The sequence below is a fragment of the Lethenteron reissneri genome, chromosome 37, assembly GCF_015708825.2.
Source record: "Lethenteron reissneri isolate LAM-NWPU_2019-01 chromosome 37, ASM1570882v1, whole genome shotgun sequence".
Taxonomy (NCBI): Eukaryota; Metazoa; Chordata; class Hyperoartia; order Petromyzontiformes; family Petromyzontidae; genus Lethenteron; species Lethenteron reissneri.
The window spans coordinates 10,580,482-10,601,180 of record NC_083815.1 but is presented as its reverse complement, the minus strand read 5'-3'; the positions used below and the strand labels follow the sequence as shown (position 1 = coordinate 10,601,180).

Genomic DNA, 20,699 nt, shown 5'->3' with positions numbered 1-20,699 from the left:
GGATATTTGTCTTTGCGTGACTGCCAGTCATCTCAGGCAGTTAACCCAGAACACCAGGGTCTGCCCCGTGCCTTGCCAGCAGTGAGCCTTCCACGTCACGTGGCCTCAAAGTGCACCTAGCCTGGCACAAGCGCTGTGGTGAGATCACCACCGCCACTTAGTGGCGAACGGCTGCTGCTGCTGCTGTTGGTGTTATTATGACTTAGTTTCAGAGCGCCGATTCCCCGGTATGACATTACCCCCATCTGCACGTGCTCACACGTAATTCATACGCGCTAAACGCAAACACGTATCGCATGCAGAGGACACGCTCACAAACGAACCGCGTATGAAATGTGACGATGGTCAGAGATGACCACGTCGGCTTTCGCGACCAATATCATCCATAATAAAGTTTTTTTGGGTTAGATCGCATAAACATATACATGTGTCGTTAAACCCGCCACTCAGATTGTAAATGTTGTGGCTTTGCTCTCCAACATACCCGTGTGCTGTACTAGTGACGAATTGGCACGTTCTGTTTACGTGACAAACCTTACTAATTGGCTGTGTCGGGTGGTGGCGGGTTTAACGACACATTCATATTTACGCGATCTAACCTAAAACGCCTGTATTATGGAGTGTCAAATACCTCCGAAAGCCAGCGGCTCCTATAGCCAGTCCATAATGCATTCTCATTACACACACACAAATTATGTTACATATACTAATACACCTTATATACAAGGAGATGTCAATGTACAGAAGGCGTGATACAATGCAGCACGTGTCATGTTTACGCGCATACACAGTCGTACAATATCAAGATCACGTTCTCATGGCCAATGCAGCTGATCCCACTTCCTTCCTTCTGCCAAATCCCACAACTATTGCACACGAGCACACCAGCCTAGACATCCAATATTTGCCCTAAAAGAATCCCGTAATCTGGCTTTAGGTCTTCCGCTCGGTCGCTCACCTCCGAGTGGCACTCCAATCTCTGTCTCAGGAACCTGCCCCCCCCCCATCCTGCAAGGTCCGCCACTCATTGCAAAGTCCTCTCCCTGATTACATCTACAATGCTTTCTCGTCAACGTTCACATTCTAAAACTCAACATGATCTTCTTACCCCCTGTGGCTGTCCTTCTTTGAACTTCCCAGTGTCCGCTGCACGCACACCCCGCATTTAACGGCCAGAGGCTCCGTTTTGTAGTCCATTGCTCAATTCTCCCCTAAAGTAACGTGAACATCACTCTTGCCTCACTCTCTAATCTTCGAGGGCGCCGTGGCGGCGAGATGCTATCTCCCTCGCCTGGTATGCAGGAGGTTGTCTAGTTTGCGTGTTCTCGCTGGTGGTGGTCGCGTGGATTTTCCTCCGGGTCCTCCGGTTTTGCCCTCCTCTACATTTAGAGACAGACACTCGTTCAGATCATTTGGCTGCTGATGTAAATTCCCATGTACGATGGCCAGGTCGCTTCTGAAAAAGAGCTAATAGCTCAGTGGGCTTTACCTGGAAAATTTTAAGTTGTTTCCAAAGAGGTACATGTCGTTTTTATAAAAACATTCTGTCACTATACCAGCATGTCTCTTTACCTATTTCTCACAAACGTATCTATTATGCACAGCGCTCAATAAATCAACACAACATGTCTCTACCACCTCCACAGTTTAAATGTTAAACCAACTAAACAAGTGTGTCGAATAATAATAATAATTGGGAGATAGTATGCTTAAGACAACGTATTGGAATTTTGGGTAGGATGTTCTACAGTATTCTACTCAAGCCGTACGAATGCCCATGTGGGGGAATTGCCATACCACATCGCGTAATTTCAGGTAAACTTCAATAGCTATACATCATAGCTGTTGCATAAGTTAGCTACTGTGTGTGCTGTGTCATAGCTCAATGCTTACAATTACCCAGCAACAGTTAAATTACAAGAAAAGACAACATCACAACGGCCCTTTAGTGTATCCTGTTATTGATTTACTGTATTAATCCCTTTATCTATCCAGCCGAGAGCCAATTGTAAGTGTGCCTTTTGCAAGCGAGTGCTGCACAAAAATGCAAGAGGCTACGAGGTGAAGCAACTCGAAAGAGACAAGCGTCGCAATGACTTTAATAACGCTGCACAGAAATTAATCTGCAGCAGAGCACTGCACACGTCTCGCGGGTGTCGATGATTGTAACGGTGAAAGTGCAGCCCTGGAGGTCCTGCTGGCGGAAGGAAGGACCTCCATTAAAGGAGCTCTATGTTGGCATCCTCTTCCACACCCGTCAATGTATCCCAACCAGACACAACAAACCAACCCACTAACCCGTGGCGCATCTGCCAGGTGGACAGAGCCAGGAAAATTGTATAAACTTGCACAATTGTATTATTATATTATATTATTATTGCACCATTGTGTCAACTGCCGCACCAGGAAGATCGAACCGATGACCTCTGGATTGTAAGTCCAGTGTGCTGACCATTGCACCAGGGCAGTATTTACAAACTACGTATTTATCCAGGAGAGCATATACTGAGTCATATGACTCGTTTTTTAGGCAGGTCCTGCGTTGGGTTTTTATTTCAAGATGTGTTTCGCCAATTAACGATGAGTTGTATTTATTACACAATTAGGAGGAAAGCGAAGCACCCGCAGAAAACCCACACACACGAAGGGGCAAAACTCGAACCCCGTACAGATGGAAACGGACGGCGATCGGTTCACTTGGTGCAACCACCCTCCTCTGGCGAGCCAGTGTATGGCACCTCGACGCCCACAGAAAGGGAATTCACAACGTTTGTGTGATCCACCAACTATCGCTGCCTCCACAGTGCTGGATTCCAGGCGTGCGTCACCGTAGAGTACAACACTCATTTCTTCTTTCGTACGGCTGATGTAGATGAACATTCAAGTGGTCAAGCCAGATAACCGCTTCAGGAGCAGCGGAGTGTAACGCTATGATGCCTCCTTCGTATTTATGGATCGACGCTCAGTATTGGTTGATATTTTGTCATGTACACTTTCATAATAATCCATAATCCACATACAGACCATTTGGTCAATAGGGCCATGATGGATATTTTACCATAATTCACCATGCCAGTCAGTGCTTCTTGGTAAAGGTAGGGAGGGAGGGGGGAGGGAAGGAGAGTACAGTACAACAATGGCTACTGCTGTACTGCCCTCTGCTGCCCGCAACGCCTACAGCAAACCGCCCATTGCGTGCTGGTGGTTACCCATCCAAGCGATATCCAGACTCAATTCCTGTTTTGCTTCCAAGAATCTGACAAAATCTGGCACATGCTGTGCGATTTGGCCCTGAGCAATGTTCGTGATACCAATAACATTACACAGCAATACAACTCTATGCAGAACACTCATTTCAATAACGCGCCGCACAGTATTTTAAACTAAACTTTGTATTTTACCAGGTAAGGCCCACGGAGCTACATAGCTATTTTTCAGAAGCGACCTGGCCACAAATGATAGCTCAACGAAGTGGCTTATCACGTGGAAATGTATAGCAACCAAGTACTTTAAAAGCATGTTTCGAAATGTGGAAGGAAAAACTAGAGGACCCAGAGAAAAATCCACACGACCACGGGGAAAGAGAACACACAAACTCCAAATATCCAGACGTCGGGGGTCGAGATCGAACCCACATCCACCTGCACACCAGGCGAGGTAGTTAACATCTCGCGACCGCTCACGCGCGAAGAGAGAGGCCAACTGCGAGGTGCGAGGAGGAACCACAGACGAGCGGGAGGGAAGGCAGCAGTCGTATGGTGAGCCCTCATCAACAAGCTCCCAAGCTCTGCGGTCCTCAATATATGAAGCTGTTTCCGGCCAATTAATGAGTGCTTCTGATCCTATATTAGAATCCCCTGTGTTGCCTCTTCACGGTACTGCAATGTTATGAAAAGCAACCGATCGTGAGACCTCTATGTTTGCTCATGAATCTTGTAATAAAATGAAAAAATATATATCCCAATGGTACAATATTTATATGTGTGTGTGCTGTTTCTGCTGTATATCATAACCGACTTTCAGGATGGTGGGGGGGGGGGGGGAGTGCCTGCAAATTCTTAACCAGGACAGGTAAATACGTAACAGGGGGAAAGATGCTTCCGACTTCAAAGTGTCAGACGGCGTCGTGCTTAGCAGTGTTCCCGAGGGCCCCCGTCGTCGCGTGGCCGATTGCGGTCGTCCCACGCTGCTGCTGCTGCTGCGGCTATTTAACGCGTCCTGCAGGTGGTGAGTTTGGTGATGTCTGCAAGGCGTACCCCCCGGGGCCTCCGTGGGATTACGGCTGCCATTATCACATCCCGGTGCTGGGGGTAGGGGTGGGTAAGGCATTGTTGCGTTCGACGTGGCGGGTCGCCATGTGATGAAGCAGGCCATTATACACTTGGTCTCAGAGGCCAAGGGAAAGCTCCCACAAGGATGGTATTGCCAAACAAACGAGCAGGTCCACCTTATTGATGTGCCTTTCGTGCCCAGCTTTAATGAACAATGGCGCATTTAGACGGTCTAATAGGGCCTCGGGCATTCACGCTGATCTATGTAGCTCAGTGAGCCTGACCTGGTAAAATAAAAGATAGTTTTAATTTAGTTTAATATTCTTCCGTTATTCAGTCGTGTTCCTGTTGTGTCTCTCCGACAATTATTTTGCTATATAAAACGATCTGGATAAACATCTATAATTCGGATAAGGAAAGAGCCCAATAAGACACACATCTCTGTTTATAAAGGGGCACCTTGGGAAATGCAATAAAAATACAACTAATTTAAGGCTGAGTCAACCTAAGGGAGGCCTAGGGCAGCCTTGGATACCACGTTCTACTGATGTCAGATTTCGCACAAAATCGAATATTTCACCTGCCCTGGACAAATGTCTGACTTTGACAGGACATAATTCAACTTAGTGAGCGCCTATTATGCTCGACATTGCACAAGGGAGATGATGTAGGGGGGGGGGGGCTGGAATGGTTAACACCACATCAAGGTGCCATTGCCTCCTGTCTGCCGATGTTCACAGTGTGCCAGCTAATGATTTATGGCTGAGTCGACATAGAGGAGGCCCATGAAGGGATCAGACGCCACATGCCCCCTGATTTTGCACATGCCTGGCATATCGGTTCATGACACAGTGAAGCAACCAATGGCACGGTTGCGCCTACATACGCACGTCTGCACATGCACACACAACCACAGAGTGCTACTGCACCGACTAAGAAACGTCTGGAATCCGTCCAAGGTACTGAGAGCTCACAAATGTCAGAAGGTATCTGCCAAAAGTTTTTTTTTTTAAACCACACACCAGAGCGAGAGACAATTGCAAATACATTCACGCCACTTGCAACAACAGCCAATCATAGCCGGGCGGTGGTGGCGCTGTAATGGAGCGATAAAATCGTACACCCGTCAAAATCACCGATCAGAGATTGCCCCCCCCACCCCCGTGTATGGTCATTGTGGATCCTCCATCGATATTAATTGTATGAATTCCGCTCAGTTCGATACCATAATGAACAAACAACAAACATTACGGGTGAATCATCATTAATCGCAGTGTCCATTAAACTGCCAACCCATGGATCGAGTCTTGTTTTGACACGCTACCCCTACCCCCCTCTTCATTTGATTGGCTAATATCAACAAGATCGGTGATTCCGTCATCAGAGTCCGCGTTTATTGTGACCTCAGTGCGCGCCGGTCTGCACTATGGGGGCAGCAGCGAGGCTTGGTGGATCACACACACATACATTGAGAAACTCCCTTCCCGTGAGCGTCGAGGTGCCATGCCCTGGCTTACAAGGAGAAGGCGGTGCCGTGGATATACCCTGATATTAAAGAACATTTGAAAAATGGCTTTATAGCTCAGTAGACATACATATTACGATTCTGATTCTGTAAAACAACAGTTCTCAGAATCTATGGCGCCTGCCCATGGTATTCTGAATGTAGTGTATGCACACAATTTTAACTGTGCTGCATAGATTGAAAGCTGATTGTATGTACGTATCTTAAACTTCTTTTGCACCGTATGTTGCGAACCGGGGTAAGGCCAAAACAAACTATCATTGTTGCTTTGTTTTCCTGATGATAATCATCACATCGTGCACTGCGTGGCGTCCTATTAACTTTAATTGCGAGTAAAGTAATTGATTAATGTCCTTTTGTTTTCATTTGTGTAACAGTACCAAGTCGTTTTTGGACCGAGTGTCAGTTGCATTTTTAATAAAATACAACTTTGCATAAAAAAAATATGTGTGTGTGGTTGAACAGCAGTTTCCCTCCATCCTCTACATGTGAGATATCTAAGACTATCTAAGAGGATGAGCCATCTAAGAATATCTAAGAATATGAGAAATCTAAGAATATGGATACTAAGGTTGGCGTCTGTCATTATGGGTAATGAATGACTCAATCATACCCCGAGACAAATTAAACATCAAAGTAAACGACATATACCTTGAAGGTTTTACAGCGGTGCAGAAAATGTGGTCTCAAACTGTCCCATATGTATGGCACAGAGTGTTTCCCCTCACACCTGTGGTGTTTTCTCTGGGCGCTTCGTCTTCCTCCCATATATAAGCACTCATTAATTGCCCGATAAAACACCTGGATAAATAGAGGGCCACAGAGCTTGGAGGGAAACTCGGTGCCGGCTCACTGCCTGGCTGCTGCTCTCTTCCCCGCTCGTCTGTAGTTCCTCCTCACGCCTCCGAGTCGTTCGCTGTCTTTGAGAGCGAGGAGCGAACACTGTGACGCTGCGCGTTAAAAGTTGAAATGATGATTATTCTAAGGATTGTTTTCTACACTATCATCATCATGATCATCATCATCAAAGGCAACGTCGCGCACCGTAACCACTTCATAGCAATCAAACGTAACGTGCCTTCCTGCTGGCACGGGTCCAGGGTGGTGCACATCTAACTTGAGCCAGTGGGTGGGCAATTCCACATTCTCATCGCAGGGTCAGTCGATCCGTGCGTCAGGTTCGTGTTGGGGTTAGGTTAGGACACGGGGGGACACCCCAAAACAATTCAATGAAAACATCTGCCGGAACATAGCCGGGAAGAAGGAGGCAGGAGTATTGGCTGAGGACTGCCGAAGGAGGGAGGTGTTTGGCAGGAAAAAGAGAAGGAGGCATAAGAGGAACTTTCTAGAAAGATCTGGGGGCAGGGGTATACAATGGGGGTGTGTGTGGTGTGCCCCGCGCTAAAGACGAGAAGGCTTCCTGCGAGCACGCGCGCGTGTGCGCGTGCGTGCGTGCGTGTGCGTGTGTGCTGTAGTGAGATGAACTCGAATAGCACTTGCCCCAACAGTCTGTTACGGCTATACGGGAGATCTTTCTATTGGAACTTTCACAAAGTGGTCACGTGAAGGGCGCCTGCTCAGTTTCACATAGAACAACCAGCAGTTGAGCGTTTACTCGGGTGCTAAAAGTATTTCAATAAACTTCAAAGGGCTTCAGTTGAATTGACCCCTGACCAGGAATTGTACGGGGGAAAAAATCCCATGGAGCTGTTCAGGAAGCCATCCACCAGCTGTCCCACCCAGCGAGATGATAATATTAGTCTCTAGTTATCGAGCGCCTTTCATGCCGCCGAACACAAGTTAAGATAAAAAACGAACATTTACGAAGGCAACTTTTGTGTAACAAACAAAGAAAAACAACACTCATCGTAACGTGATAATACAAACCAAGAAAAGGAAACATGAATAAAACAGGAAAATAGTCAGAAGATGCCAGAAATCGGTCTTAAGCCTTGATTTTAAAGTTCAAATGTCATTCGCCACTGATGCCGGCCGTGGCCTAGAATCGAACTCGGGTCGTGTATGGGTTCACAGAATCGTGCCTGGGTTCATGGAGCAGTGTGCACATCAATGCATATTGAACACGTTTTCTAATATATATTTTTTTATAAATTGCGGGCCAAATCCACAACTTCAGCGCTGCCTCTTTAGAAAGTATATTCCCACATCCGCTGCTTGAGGCGTGGTTCTAGGAATTGTAGTATTGCAGTCGCACTTTTGAAAGGAAGCATTCTGGCCGGAGTATGAATGGTGGTTAGTTTTTTCGCGTTCATGCTGCCGACAAGCTGAGCCGTGCAGTGTTTTGTAACTGGAGTTAATGGGCGTCAAACTTAAATTCTGCGCGGTGATGTAAATGTGAATAGCGCACGGCGATTAGTGAAAGGGCCACTCACGGGTTTTTACGTCGCTTTATGAAAAACAAAAAAGTAATCACTACACGGTGCTGCAACGGCTGCAACCCAGGATTTTGGGAAGTGGGGTTTGGCGGAGAGAGCTTGTGTGCGAGAGACAGTTGCGGCAAAATAGGTTCGTGACGCGTCTATGTCTCGAGTTCGAGAGCCGTACAGGGAGAACTCCGCTTATCTGCGCCAACGTGGGAAGATGAACTTCGCAGATCCTATTATCCGTGCGTTCTATTAATTTTTTTCTACAGTGAGAAACAGCCATGGATAACATCGGACAATAGGATGAATATGCTGCTGAACTCCTATTATCCGCAAATTGTTTCGTGGAAAACAGGGAGCCGTTCCACAGTGATATGTGATAAATTAAATGATAGATTATAATTGTGGATGATGGGGAAATAGGGGGTAGGGATAGAGGGTAATAGGAGTCACGGGTAATGGGGTCACGCATAAGTGGAGTTCTCCTGTAATGGATTTTCTCTGGTCACTCCCGTTTCCTCCCACATACAAATGGAGTACAGCAAATAGGTTCCTGCGTCAATCCCCTGCAGACTGAGGGCCAGCCCGGACAGCTTGGGTCACGGGGCTTATTGACAACAGAGAATAGGTGCACTGCATTACATTGTGATGTATCGTTATATGGGGAGTGGTTTTTTAATTATAATAATCGACTTAGTTATCCAGGCAAGCCACACTGAGTCTTATGACTATTTCAGGAGGGTCATGCAATAATTGTCCATGCATAACGGACCAACGTTACAATCCATGACAATACAATTCAACAACAGGTCACTCTGCTCCACCTGACAGCGTTTGTTGTCCGCGGTCTCATGTATGGTAATCTCGCTGGGTGGTGCTGCAGCACAGCATGCAACTTGTAATCAGAAGTTCAGATGTTTACATCCCAGTACTGAGATTGTTTTCGTTCGATTTCAGGAGTTGATTAAGAAATACACATTAATGTACATATACAAATAATGCCTACAAGTCGGTGAAAATTGAGTGGGCGATGTCCTTTGGAGACCCTGGTCACATGCACAAGGAATTAGAAATTCCACCTCTGACGCTGGGTCGACATGTGGACGCTTCGGACAAGAAGGGCGTCCCCTGGCAATGGAGGTAGGGTGAAAACTATTGAGGGTGGGAGGGCAGTACACGAGCCAATCACATCCGAGCACGAACTATACTAACTCTTTCACGAATCACAGCACTTTATGCTTTTCTCTCGTCGGTTGCTCTTCGCTTTCGGCATCAACGCCAACCCAGCTCTGACCCCCCCTCCCATCCGCAAGCGTTTTATCAGCCGACGGAACCCTCTCAAACGCAACCGCTGCGCCCTGCACGTTACGACGTCGCTGTGCCGGGATTGCGACCGTGTCGCATCTCTGCAGGCTGGCCCCCTCACTCGCGCACGCGGCCACATCACACCGAGTTCGATACGAGCACCCTCTTACAGAAAGCTCATCCCATAATACTGTCCCAGGGTAAGCACGGGCGGAGAACGGACAGTGAGCATCAGAAATAGCAAATTAATCTTGGAGGAAGTCCGCTGGAGCAACGCTATGGATTATTATTTACAAGCGCCTTTGCAACGCTGACTGTAATTGTACCACGTTATAACGAATTATCTGGTGACACTGCTGCTGCTTTGGCATAGGTGCACAAGCACAAAAACAACAACAACAACCTCACAATACATTTGACATGAACATTGTAGCCTTAAAATGAAACATCTATAACTGGTGACTTTTTGGGTAATGGCCCTTCTTCATAGCGCCAACTCGCGTCCACTCCATGGCTCTGGCCTCTATTGTTTGGTGACAACATCACCTATTATATATTTTCCTTTTAAGGCCACTGTTATACATCATGCATCGTCCATATCATTCAGATGTGTGTGTAATTCATATTTTATGTATGAAGTACGATGCAGATGCTCCCATTATGCCATCAAACATGAATAGCAACACAATTCTTTGCAAACATATTCAGATGTGCTCTGCACGCGTCTGTTTTAATTACCGCGGCTTGCCGCAGTAACGAAATTCAAATTACTGAATACAAACTATGATCCCCCCATCTTCGGAGAACTGAGAAATAATACTCCTGTGCAGTGTGACACAAAAGGCCGACAGAAAGCGTGACTTAGACTAAGTGCGTAGAACACAATCTACATACTAAACAAACACCATGTGCATGCTCGCACACACCCACCACTCTCTTTGCTGGACCGAGTTAGTCCGCATTCTAAGTGACAAAATATGATTTGGCGATGCTGCATTGGCCGTGGCGCACAAGCACAATTTACAGAAAAAATATATATAACACTCTCGTCAAATAGTAACACTGTGGCCCTGAAAGAAATCATATCTAATATGTGGCGTTCCTGGCAATGGTCCTTGTTCAGAGCAGACAGAGAGGCCAGATAAATATAGTAGTAATTATCTGGGGCTATGCATGAGGGCCATCGCCAATTATATTTGAAATGAGCACGTGGTTATGCTCATCTCTGGGCCATGAGCATCTGGTTATGCTCATCTCTGGGCCATGAGCATGTGGTTATGCTCATTTCTGGGCCATGAGCATGTGGTTATGCTCATCTCTGGGCCATGAGCATGTGGTTATGCTCATTTCTGGGCCATGAGCATGTGGTTATGCTCATCTCTGGGCCATGAGCATGTGGTTATGCTCATCTCTGGGCCATGATCATGTGGTTATGCTCATCTCTGGGCCATGAGCCGGTGTTAGAAAGTACACCTACCTTACGGCAGGGACAAGCCTGTCCCAAAGGATGACCCACAGCTGCCCCTCCCCACGCGTCGGTTGCGTTCCACGATTTGGCAATTAGTGAAACGTGCAATGGCGGAGGGAGAGACCGTGAATTTTAAATGCAGGCGGTGCGTAAAAAGTCGCTTGCCGCCACCGAGGCACTGAAGACAGATTCGGCCACACGTTTGAATCTCCTTTGGGGGGGGGGGCACTTGCCAGAGGAAGCGTGGAATCGCAACACCTCAGGCCGCGAGGTCGGCGTTTGCCCGCCTGCGGAGCGACGGCACGCAGACTGCGCGCAGGCACAAAGGCTTGGGGTAACGCAGCGAGTGGGGGAGGACTCGGGGGAGGTTGTGGGCGGTGAGCGTGGGTGGTGAGTAAGGGAAGGTGAGGTTTGGAGAGGAAGCAAGGAGCAAAGCGTCGGCGCATGGGCCGGTGCCACCATTTTACAAGTTGGTGGGGGGTGGGGTGGGGGGGGGTCAGCCGACCCTAGACGAGGTGATATAGGGGGGTAGTAGGGGTGAACGAGTGTTGGGTGGGAAGCTAGTGGTGGGGGGATAAAGTGAAAGCGCAGATGTTACGTTTAAAAGAAGCAGTCGAGGAGCTATAGCCGAGGGGGTTAGGCACGAGGCGGATTCATTTAACAGGCAAATGGTGCGCTTGGAATCGCTGCCTCGGGTTTGCATGGTTTATTTTTTACAAACCCTTGGCCACAGCTTCTCTACACTCAACGACGCGGTTTTTGGCTCCTATTGCCATGTGTTGTGGATATTCCTTGTACATTTATCTCTCTCTCGATATATGTGTGTAATATGTATGCGGAAAAAAAAACGTATGTTGTATGCGTTATGGCTCATGCTACCATGCCAAGATGCATATTTAGTCGGGGAGACGGGGGGGGGGGGCTACACCTATCAGTCCCCCCCTACCCAGTGTGTGTATGTTGAACTTCTTTTCCACCGTACGTAGCCAACCATGCTAGTCAGAGGTGTGGTGGAACTTGGAAACGGCGAGGACAATCTTGCAGTGACCGAGGATTGGTCTGAGACCCACTGGGGGAGTGGAAAGGTAATTGGTTGGACAGGCGTGATGGCATGGGAAATTTCGAGAAGGACCTAAGATATAATTTTAGAAAGGAGTCCCGGGACGGGACATCGGGCCACCTTTCGAGGTAAAGCTCCATCGGGTTTGTTTGTGTTTCACTGGCTAAATAAAGAAGCCCTTACCTTACCTTACGCATGTGGACTCCTTTACATCTGGTGGCAGCGGTGGGTTCTTCAAACGCATCTCGTTTCAAGCCACAAGAAAAATCAACAAGGCGATCCAGCAGGAGCGATGGAAGAAGTGGCGAGTGAAATGATCGCTCTTGGCGCTCCGGACAGACCACCTGTTGGCAGGGCGTTCTCATGGGGCCTACGCCCCAGCCCAAGGAGGACCCAAGCTCCCGGGGACTCCCTACACTCAGCGCCAAGACGAAAACCAGAGGCCTGCGAGGAGGCCATTTCCGTCTGGGAGACAAGGTTGGCTGGCTAGCAGTGGGGGTCACCTTGCTGTTGCAAGCAATATCCGAGGGAGGCATGCCACCAACGGGCTCAGGAGGTCGTGACGCCATAGCCACCTTTTGCCTCAACTGGAAGATGTGGTGGTAACAGCAGCAGCTGCCGCTGCCTTCTCAGAGGGAGGCTTTGCTACCGTTGGAACCTCCACACCTACCGCCACTTCACCTGGAGGTCGCGGTAATACAGTAACAGCAACAGCCGCCGTTTCAGCAGCTGCAGGAGGTGCGATCTGAACAGGAGCGGCTCACAGCGGCTCAGGAGTGGCAGGGAGTGGGTCCAAAGCAGCCGTGTCAGCCCGGCACTGTGGAGAACTTTATTGTCGCAGGCAGAGAATGGGAAGCCTTAGATTGGAAGTGCTCCCTATGCTGGTGAATGCCGAGGCACCGGCCATATTCTCCACGATTCTCGGGAACAAGAAGACGATGCTGCGGGCTTGCTTACAGAGTGGTGACGGAGACACTCGACCTCCCCCATCAGATCGCCACACATCGCTTCCAAGACCATCAGCGAGGCACCTCCGAGACCCCGCTGGCGTACAGCAGCGTGCCGTTCCCACGTCTGGACGACCTCGAACTGGACGTCGTGGTAGCCGAAACACATACTGCGTTGACGCGAGAGGTGCACACAACTCCCTCCGGGTCGCCAAGAACATGCGCGCATACGAGGAATTGACGAGGGGGCCAACCCACGTGGTGGCCCAGGAGCGGTGGCCAACCACGGGCGGGGGAGGTTCTGCAGGGAGCAACGGCCGTGACTTCAGAACACCCGAGGGGCGGCGCGTGGCTGCTGTGGAGTCAAGGCTGGAGATGGTGACGGAACAAAAACGGGAGCTGTCTTTGAGACACCGGGCGGCGATACGATGACCCTGCCGTCGGACGCCGAAGCGACTCAACAGCGACGTCGCGTCCTCAAGCGTGCGTCGCCCGTCATCGCTGTGGCCGCGGGGGTCACGTTGGGCGAGGATGTCGCAGAGATCCTCTTAAGACGGGATCGGCCCACTTGGGGTCAACCGTCTGACGTCCTCCACCACCTCGAAAGCCGTGCTGAATCAATGGGCTCTTCACCATCGCATTGTACATCCGTCGTACTCGCCATCCACCACCACCTCGGAATTCCGAGCAAGGGCCAATTCAGTGGTCCGTCTCGGTCACCCGTTGGCACAAGTTTGCTAGACGAGTGACAGCGAGAATGCAGGGGACGTCCGTGATGTCGACACATGCATTCGACGTGCCACCTACCTACAGAGTTTCAGCAGTAGCTGTACCAGGTACAGACAGGGTAGCCATACGCGTTGGTGAGCTGTCCACATCAGTCGCAATTCTGGTTTCCAACACGCTCACTGTGCTTTGACTGCTGGGGATGGATTTTTTTAATCGGAATCCATTGAAACGTAATACGGCCGAAAGATGCCACTAAACTGCTTTGCGCTTGTTACGTATCGCAAGCGAAAGGAAAATGAGCGCCTCCAATGGAAGCTATCGTTTGCGAGTCTGTAACCATTCAGATATTGGTGCCCTTGTGGTTATCGCACTCCCCTGAAAACCCCCTATCCCAGTTTCTCCTGCGGGGGCAGTGGCGGAGTGTCACGCGTTTGTGGGGAGCAGAGACAGCCGAGCGTAGCAATCAGATGTCGTTCGCGCAGCTCTTGAATGCATCCGATTCGCCCAACGCAGTACAGCCTGGCATGATTCTGGCTCCAGCCATATGCGTTCAGAATCAGGCGTAGCCGATTCTGAGTTGGTAGCCGCTGTCGGTCCGTCTGCTATTTCTACGTCAAACCTGGACCTGTCAGACAAAGCATGCTCAGAGGCTGTGGGGTGCTCTGCAGTCATGCGAGCATCACAATAACATTGGGGATGCTGTCCTTCTTAGGCAACATTCTCCTTATAGAATGAGTCCCGCTGACAAAGCTCATGTTCAGCGGGTGGCGGAGACGTGGAGCCATGTGGACGGCATTAGCCGTGGCAAAGCGCTCGCCCTTTGTCTTAGAACTGCGACCAACGGCCGCCACCTCGGCGATGCCTGAATTTGCTTTGAGGCCCACGTTGAGGAATGGACGAGGGATGGTGAGGATGATACGTTTACGAAAAAGACATTTCGAGCAAAAAAATATGACAAAAATCTTTTCCCAACGAATTCCTTGATTTGATGCGCTTTTGTGCGGACGGAGTGAAGTAATGGGGGGTCAACTCCACAGGCTGTGGTCGACGTGTGAAAAATCACATTTTGGTCCGTGGCTTTTTTTCACCTTTTGAAATGTACAATAGCCGAGAAAAAAACACACACACAAAGAGCACGCATTCATTTTCTTGACATCTCTGACCGCGGTCAGTTTATTTTGGGCAAGGTCCCTTTTGAACCAAAGAAGTCCATTTTCACTGGCACCACAGTCAAGCGTGCGACCCTCACAAGTGGCAGACGAAGAGTTCAAATCCCGTTCGAGGAATCGACTCACCACACCGCCTCTACTGGGGACAATCAAATGAACGCCCAGAGGCATGTGGAATTTTCGCGAACGCCCCCACCCCTGCCCTCGCACACGTGTGTTTGCGCAGGGATAACATTTGCATTTTATGAAAATATTTTCAAGCAAACATGATTTTTTTAAAAATAATAAAGTCCTCGTCTCATTTGAAACGTTGGCTCTACATTGAATTTATATCTACGATGCAAGCGATCACACGTTCGGACGGGTGGTATCTTTCAAGACAAAGATTCCCCCGTGTAGCCTTAACAGACCTTTGGCACAATTGCTTTCAGCGAGCGCCTACAAAGGGGTTGCGTGGCCGGCAAACCACTCTCGGCCACCTTTGTATCCCTAATGGTTATGTTTACACAACGGAACCAGGTACTCGTTTCAATCTGAGTCGACCTAAAGGAGACCCAGAAGAGATTCAAATAATCGTTACCGGCGTTGTGCCGTGAGCGGGATTCGAACTTGGGTTGCCGCTTTCGTTACGCGGCGCACAAATCACTGCACCACCGCTCTTTCAACACACACACACGCAAAGTCGCGTTACATGTGCAGACACAAACATCGCATACACGCCGCACACACGTATTTATAACATAACATGTAGTATGTTGAGCTTAGACTGGTATGAACGGTTATGCTAGCACCGATGTTAACGACAATTTCACGCGGACCAACATAGCGATCCTTGTGTCTACACACGTGTACACACAAAGACAAAGATCCCCGCCGTATAGCCTTGACAAACCGTCGGGGCAAGTGCTGTTAGCGAGCGGCACCTATGAAGGCTGGCATGGTACACGAAGGGGTGGAGTGGCCAGCACCACGGCCGGCCGCCTTTGTCTCCCTAGTGGCGATGTACGTCGGCGCATTGACTCATACCTACAACACATTCCTACAAAGATCAGCACCTTCGGCCATACACTGCAGCCGATATGAGAAGGTACCGTAGGCAGGGAAGTCTATACAACAACAACAACGACGGCGATTCATTCCCACCCCCCCCCCCCCCCCATGTAGGCATTCAGACAACCCGGGCAAGTTCTGCTTAGCGAACATGTATATTCATGCAACACAAAGACAAAGATCCCCCGTATAGCCTTCAACGGACTGTCGGGGCAAGTGCTCGTGAGCGAGTCGCGCTGTGAAGAAGGTCTGTTACAACACACGAGGGGATGATTGGGTTGGTCGAACATCACGTCCGGCCGTCTTTGTCTCACCACAGTGCTGAATGTTGACACACCGCGAAAGGTACTCATTTAAGGCTGAGTCGACCTAGGGAGAGGTAGACCCCCTGACCGGTTCAAATATTCGCCACTTGTTAATTGGTCGTGAGCGGGGATTGATATCAGGTGGCCGCGATTCGCAGTGTACGCAGTTCGCTAACCACTGCGCCACCGCTCCCCAAACAAACACGACATCTATATATATAAAATCGTTCATGTCTGTCTGTGTGTGTGTGTGGACTTTGGCCCATACGCACTTTCATTGGATGGCGGTTGCCCCTGGCAACGGCTAGCCACGCCTTCGCCGCTTTCATTGGACCTGGCAACGGCTAGCCACGCCTTCGCCAAGGGCTGCAGTTTCATTGGACGGCGGTTGCCCCTGCCAACGGCTAGCCACGCCTTCGCCACTTTCATAAGCTCCGTATTTAATTAAATAATAGCCATTACACAGTATTGTTGGAGCGCTAGGGGGGGGGGGGGGGAAGGAACGCCACCCGTACCCTGTCTTTTCCAAGCCGACAATTTTAGGCGAGGCCGCAGGCTTTGCACGCTACTAGGCCTCGACACCCACCACGCCACTCTGAGGTAAATTCATCAAAGTTTTTCCTACTCTTCACTACACCCCCACCACAATGTGTGCTATTAATATTACTTTTAAACCCAACGCGCCAACAATCGATTACTTTAATGTTCACTGTACAAATACTCATTAAGCTGGGTGAGCGTACTGCCAGTCTATCATGTACACTCTAGCCTGCTTATTAAGCTCGGTGAGCGTACTGCCACTCTATCATGTACACTCTAGCCTGCTTATGAAGCTGAGTGCGTGTACTGGCAGTCTATAATGTGGACTCTTGCCTGGTTATTATAATCGATTCTTTATATGTTCTTTGTACAAACAGTCATTAAGCTGCTTGAGCGACCCCAGTTCGATTCCAACTCACGCCCACCACCGCTGACGATTATTTGAAACGGACCTGGCCCTCCCCTAGGTCCACTCAGCCTCAAAAGCGTAACTGCTGTCGTGTGTGAACATCGTCACTGGGGAGACAAAGGCGGCGGGGCATCGTGGATCCAAGTCCCGGGCGAAGCCGGGTCATGTGTATGTGTGTTTATGTGTATGTCTGTGTGTCTCTATGTATGTGTGTATGTATGTATATGTATGTGTTTGTGTGTATGTGTGTGTGTATGTATGTGGGTTTTTTTTTATGTCTTTATGTGTATGTCTGCGTGTCTCTATGTATGTGTGTATGTACGTGTGTGCATGTGTTTGTGTGTATGTATGTGTGTGTCTATGTATGTGTGTGTATGTGTTTCTGTGTATGTATGTGTGTGTATGTATGTGTGTTACGTGTCTGTCTGTGTGTCTGCATGTATGTGTGTGTGTATTGTGTATGTGTTTGTGTGCATGTATGTGTGTGTTTGTGTGTATGTGTATGTCTGTGTGTTGTATGTGTGTGTATGTGTGTGTATGTGTTTGTGTGTATGTGTGTGTATGTATGTGTGTGTATGTGTTTGTATGTGTTTGTGTGTTTACGCTCGCATTACACAAATGTGTTGCTGGTCTAAGGCGTTCCTCGCACAGCATTGCCGCTTTATTATTTCAGTCGTTTACTGCCTTACGCACCCTGAAAGTCGTGTGTGTCTGCAGCAAGCGCGTGTATGTGTACCTATGGACGCGCGCGCGTGTGTTGTGTAGGGGGAACGGTAGTGTAGTGCTTAGCGTGCTGTCTGTGTCTGTGTGTGTGTCTGTGTGTGTGTCTGTGTGTGTGCGTGTGTGGTGTGTGGGGAGCGGTAGTGTAGTGCTTAGCGTGCTGTCTGTGTGTGTGTGTGTCTGTCTGTGTCTGTCTGTGTGTGTCTGCGTGTGTCTGTGTGTGTGTCTGTGCGTGTGTGGTGTGTGAGGAGCGGTGGGTGTAGTGCTTAACGCTACGCTGCGCTACCAACCCGGCGAACCGAGTTCGATTCCCGCTCACGGCCACCACCGGTGACGATTATTTGAACCTCCCCTAGGTCGACTCAGCCTCAAACGAGTAACTGGTGTGGCGTATTAACATCGGCACTTGGGAGACAAAGGCGGCCGGGCGTGGTGGATCCAAGTCCCGGGCGAAGCCGGGTGGTACAGCTAGTGTTAATATATATGCATACGGCACGTGTAGTCCAATTACACGTGCAATAAACATTCGGCTGTCGAGTTTATCGCAATGCGTATTGAGGTTACCGCGCTGCAATTGGATACATTTGCGGAGGTCGAAAGCGCTGCACGCATCACAGAAGACGTCAAATTGCACAACTTTCGGCTCCCAGCGCCGCTAACGTGTGCGTCTCCTGTTTAACGACGGACCTTTTACAACTAGTATATGAACTACATCACAGTTTCATCCTCCTAGCATTCCTCACGGAGCAATTACATCCTAATCAGCCCACCATATGGACTCCCTTGTAAAGCGTACGTCGGAGTGAGTACGGGTATGCAGGGTGCATGCGTGCGAGCGCGTCGTAATACGTTCACGTTGACACCGCGCGCAACGAAAGGGAGTAGAATTAATCCAAAGGCTACGCAGTGCATTCGAGATGAACGTCTTAAGAAGGACCGCGCGACGTATCAAGAGCCAAACAGCATCACGGAGTCGTGTAACGTAGCCAAGAGGCGCGCGCGCGGTGATGATGATGATGATGGGTCCGGAGCGTAGCGGCGGAATGAACGGGTGAAACGTGTTAGGGATCGTACTCCCCCACCGCCGTCTCTCTCACTCTCACCTGTGCTCGGTTCGGATTCCCTCGACGAATCCTTCTCCCCTTGAGAGGGTTGTTGACGCGCCGGGTGAAAATGCCCAAGTGCTGTCGACTTCCAAAATCAGGCAGCCTCGCACACCCCCCAACACACACACAACCTCCAACTATAATTAATAACGATTAGTATTAACTATCGGTTCGGTTATGAGAGTGATAATAATCCACACCCAAAGCCCTCTCATTCGCAGCAGAGGCGCCTGTAATCCTATGCGGGTTCTTCGCTGGTCGCTGGCAGTCTGTGGTCGGTGTAGGCGGCAGTGGGAAACACAGCTCCCGGGGGTGTGTGGCCGAGGGAGAGAGCGAGGCGAGATGGGGGTGGTGGTGGTGGTGTGGAGGAGAGGGGAGAGGGCGGGAGAGGCAGGGGGAGAGGGAGGTGGGGGAGTGAGCAGGGTGAGACGATCCTAATCCACAAAAGGGTCTCTTACGTAGATTCTCCCGCTTATGAATAACACAAAGACTCCCCCCCCCGCCCGCACGTGTAGCCTTGACAAATGCTGTGAGCGAGTAGCACCTATGAAGGCCGGCACGGCACACGAGCGTGGGTGTGGGTGGCCAGCGCCACGCCCGGCCGCCTTTGTCTCCCTAAATACGATGTTTACACAAACGGAACCAGGTACTCGTTTGAATCTGAGTCGACCTAAGTGAGACCCCGAACCGTTTCAGATATATTCGTCACTGGTGTTGTTGCCGTGAACGGGAATCGAACCCGGGTCGCCGGGTTCGTAGTGCGGCGCAGCGCTAACCGCTACACCACCGCTCCCCATACAACAACACATGGACACACACAGACACACACACGCGTGCCCCACAGTGTCTCCCTCCCGGTGGAAAGCACGTCCGATTGTTAACCGTGGCGTGTGCGCGCAATTAGGCAGTACAGGAGGAGCGATGCTGGTTGGGAAGATGAGATAAGCCACGGGGGGCGGGGGGCATTATGTGTGTTGGCAGCAGCAGCAGCAGCAGAACGTGGTTATTGTAGTAATCGTGGGTGAGGCTCGCGAGGGAGGAAGGGATGACCACCAATCAGCCACGCACGCGAGTCCACGGCTGAAGCCCTCACGCCCCGCGGTATGCGGCGTTATCCGCGAATATGTTGCGGAATTCGCGGATTACAGGATGATTACGGGGCGGGGTGGTGCTGGTGGGGGTGCAGAAAGTCAAGTTTGGGGCAGAAAATAATAAGATATCCACGGATAAGAGCGGAAGCTTGCTAACTTCATCCTATGTGTCGGGTGGTGGTGGAGGGTTGCGACACGTTTATAAATAACGCGATCTAACCCAAAAACCTTTATTATAAATACTTCACCACGCCGGTCAATGCGGCTTGGTGAAGAGAGGAGGGGTGCGCGGCGGGTTCAGATGTCACTCGCCACTGACGTTAGCCGTGAGTGGGAGTTGAACTTGGAAGCCGGGTTCGTAGCGCAGTGCTCTTAACCGCTGCGCCACCACTCCACTGTTCACGAGCACATCTGAACAGGGCAGCGAGCAGTGGACCCCCTTGTTGTCTGCCTGCTCGCGATTAGAAGGAACGAATGATAGAACTCTACCCCGGTGAAATTTCGATTTAAAGCTTTCGTGACTGCAGGGATTCATCTTCTTGGTTCGTTCGGTAAAGTTACGTAGAAGGAAAATAAATCATAAAAATAAAACATAATAATAAAAATAAAGCATAATAAAA

At 49.7% G+C, this 20,699-nt stretch overlaps 1 protein-coding gene across 2 annotated transcripts in view; it reads right to left on the bottom strand.

Moving 5' to 3' along the window:
* Window positions 1-19,378, bottom strand: part of SLC1A2 (solute carrier family 1 member 2) — an 80,341-nt gene extending 60,963 nt beyond the window's left edge. Inside the window, exon 1 of one of the 2 annotated variants that reach the window (XM_061566623.1) lies at window positions 18,986-19,378. The gene's annotated coding sequence lies outside the window, so the exon portion shown is untranslated. The remainder of the gene's footprint in view (window positions 1-18,985) is intronic. The other variant, XM_061566624.1, reaches the window with a different exon arrangement.
* Between the last annotated feature and the right edge of the window lie 1,321 nt (window positions 19,379-20,699).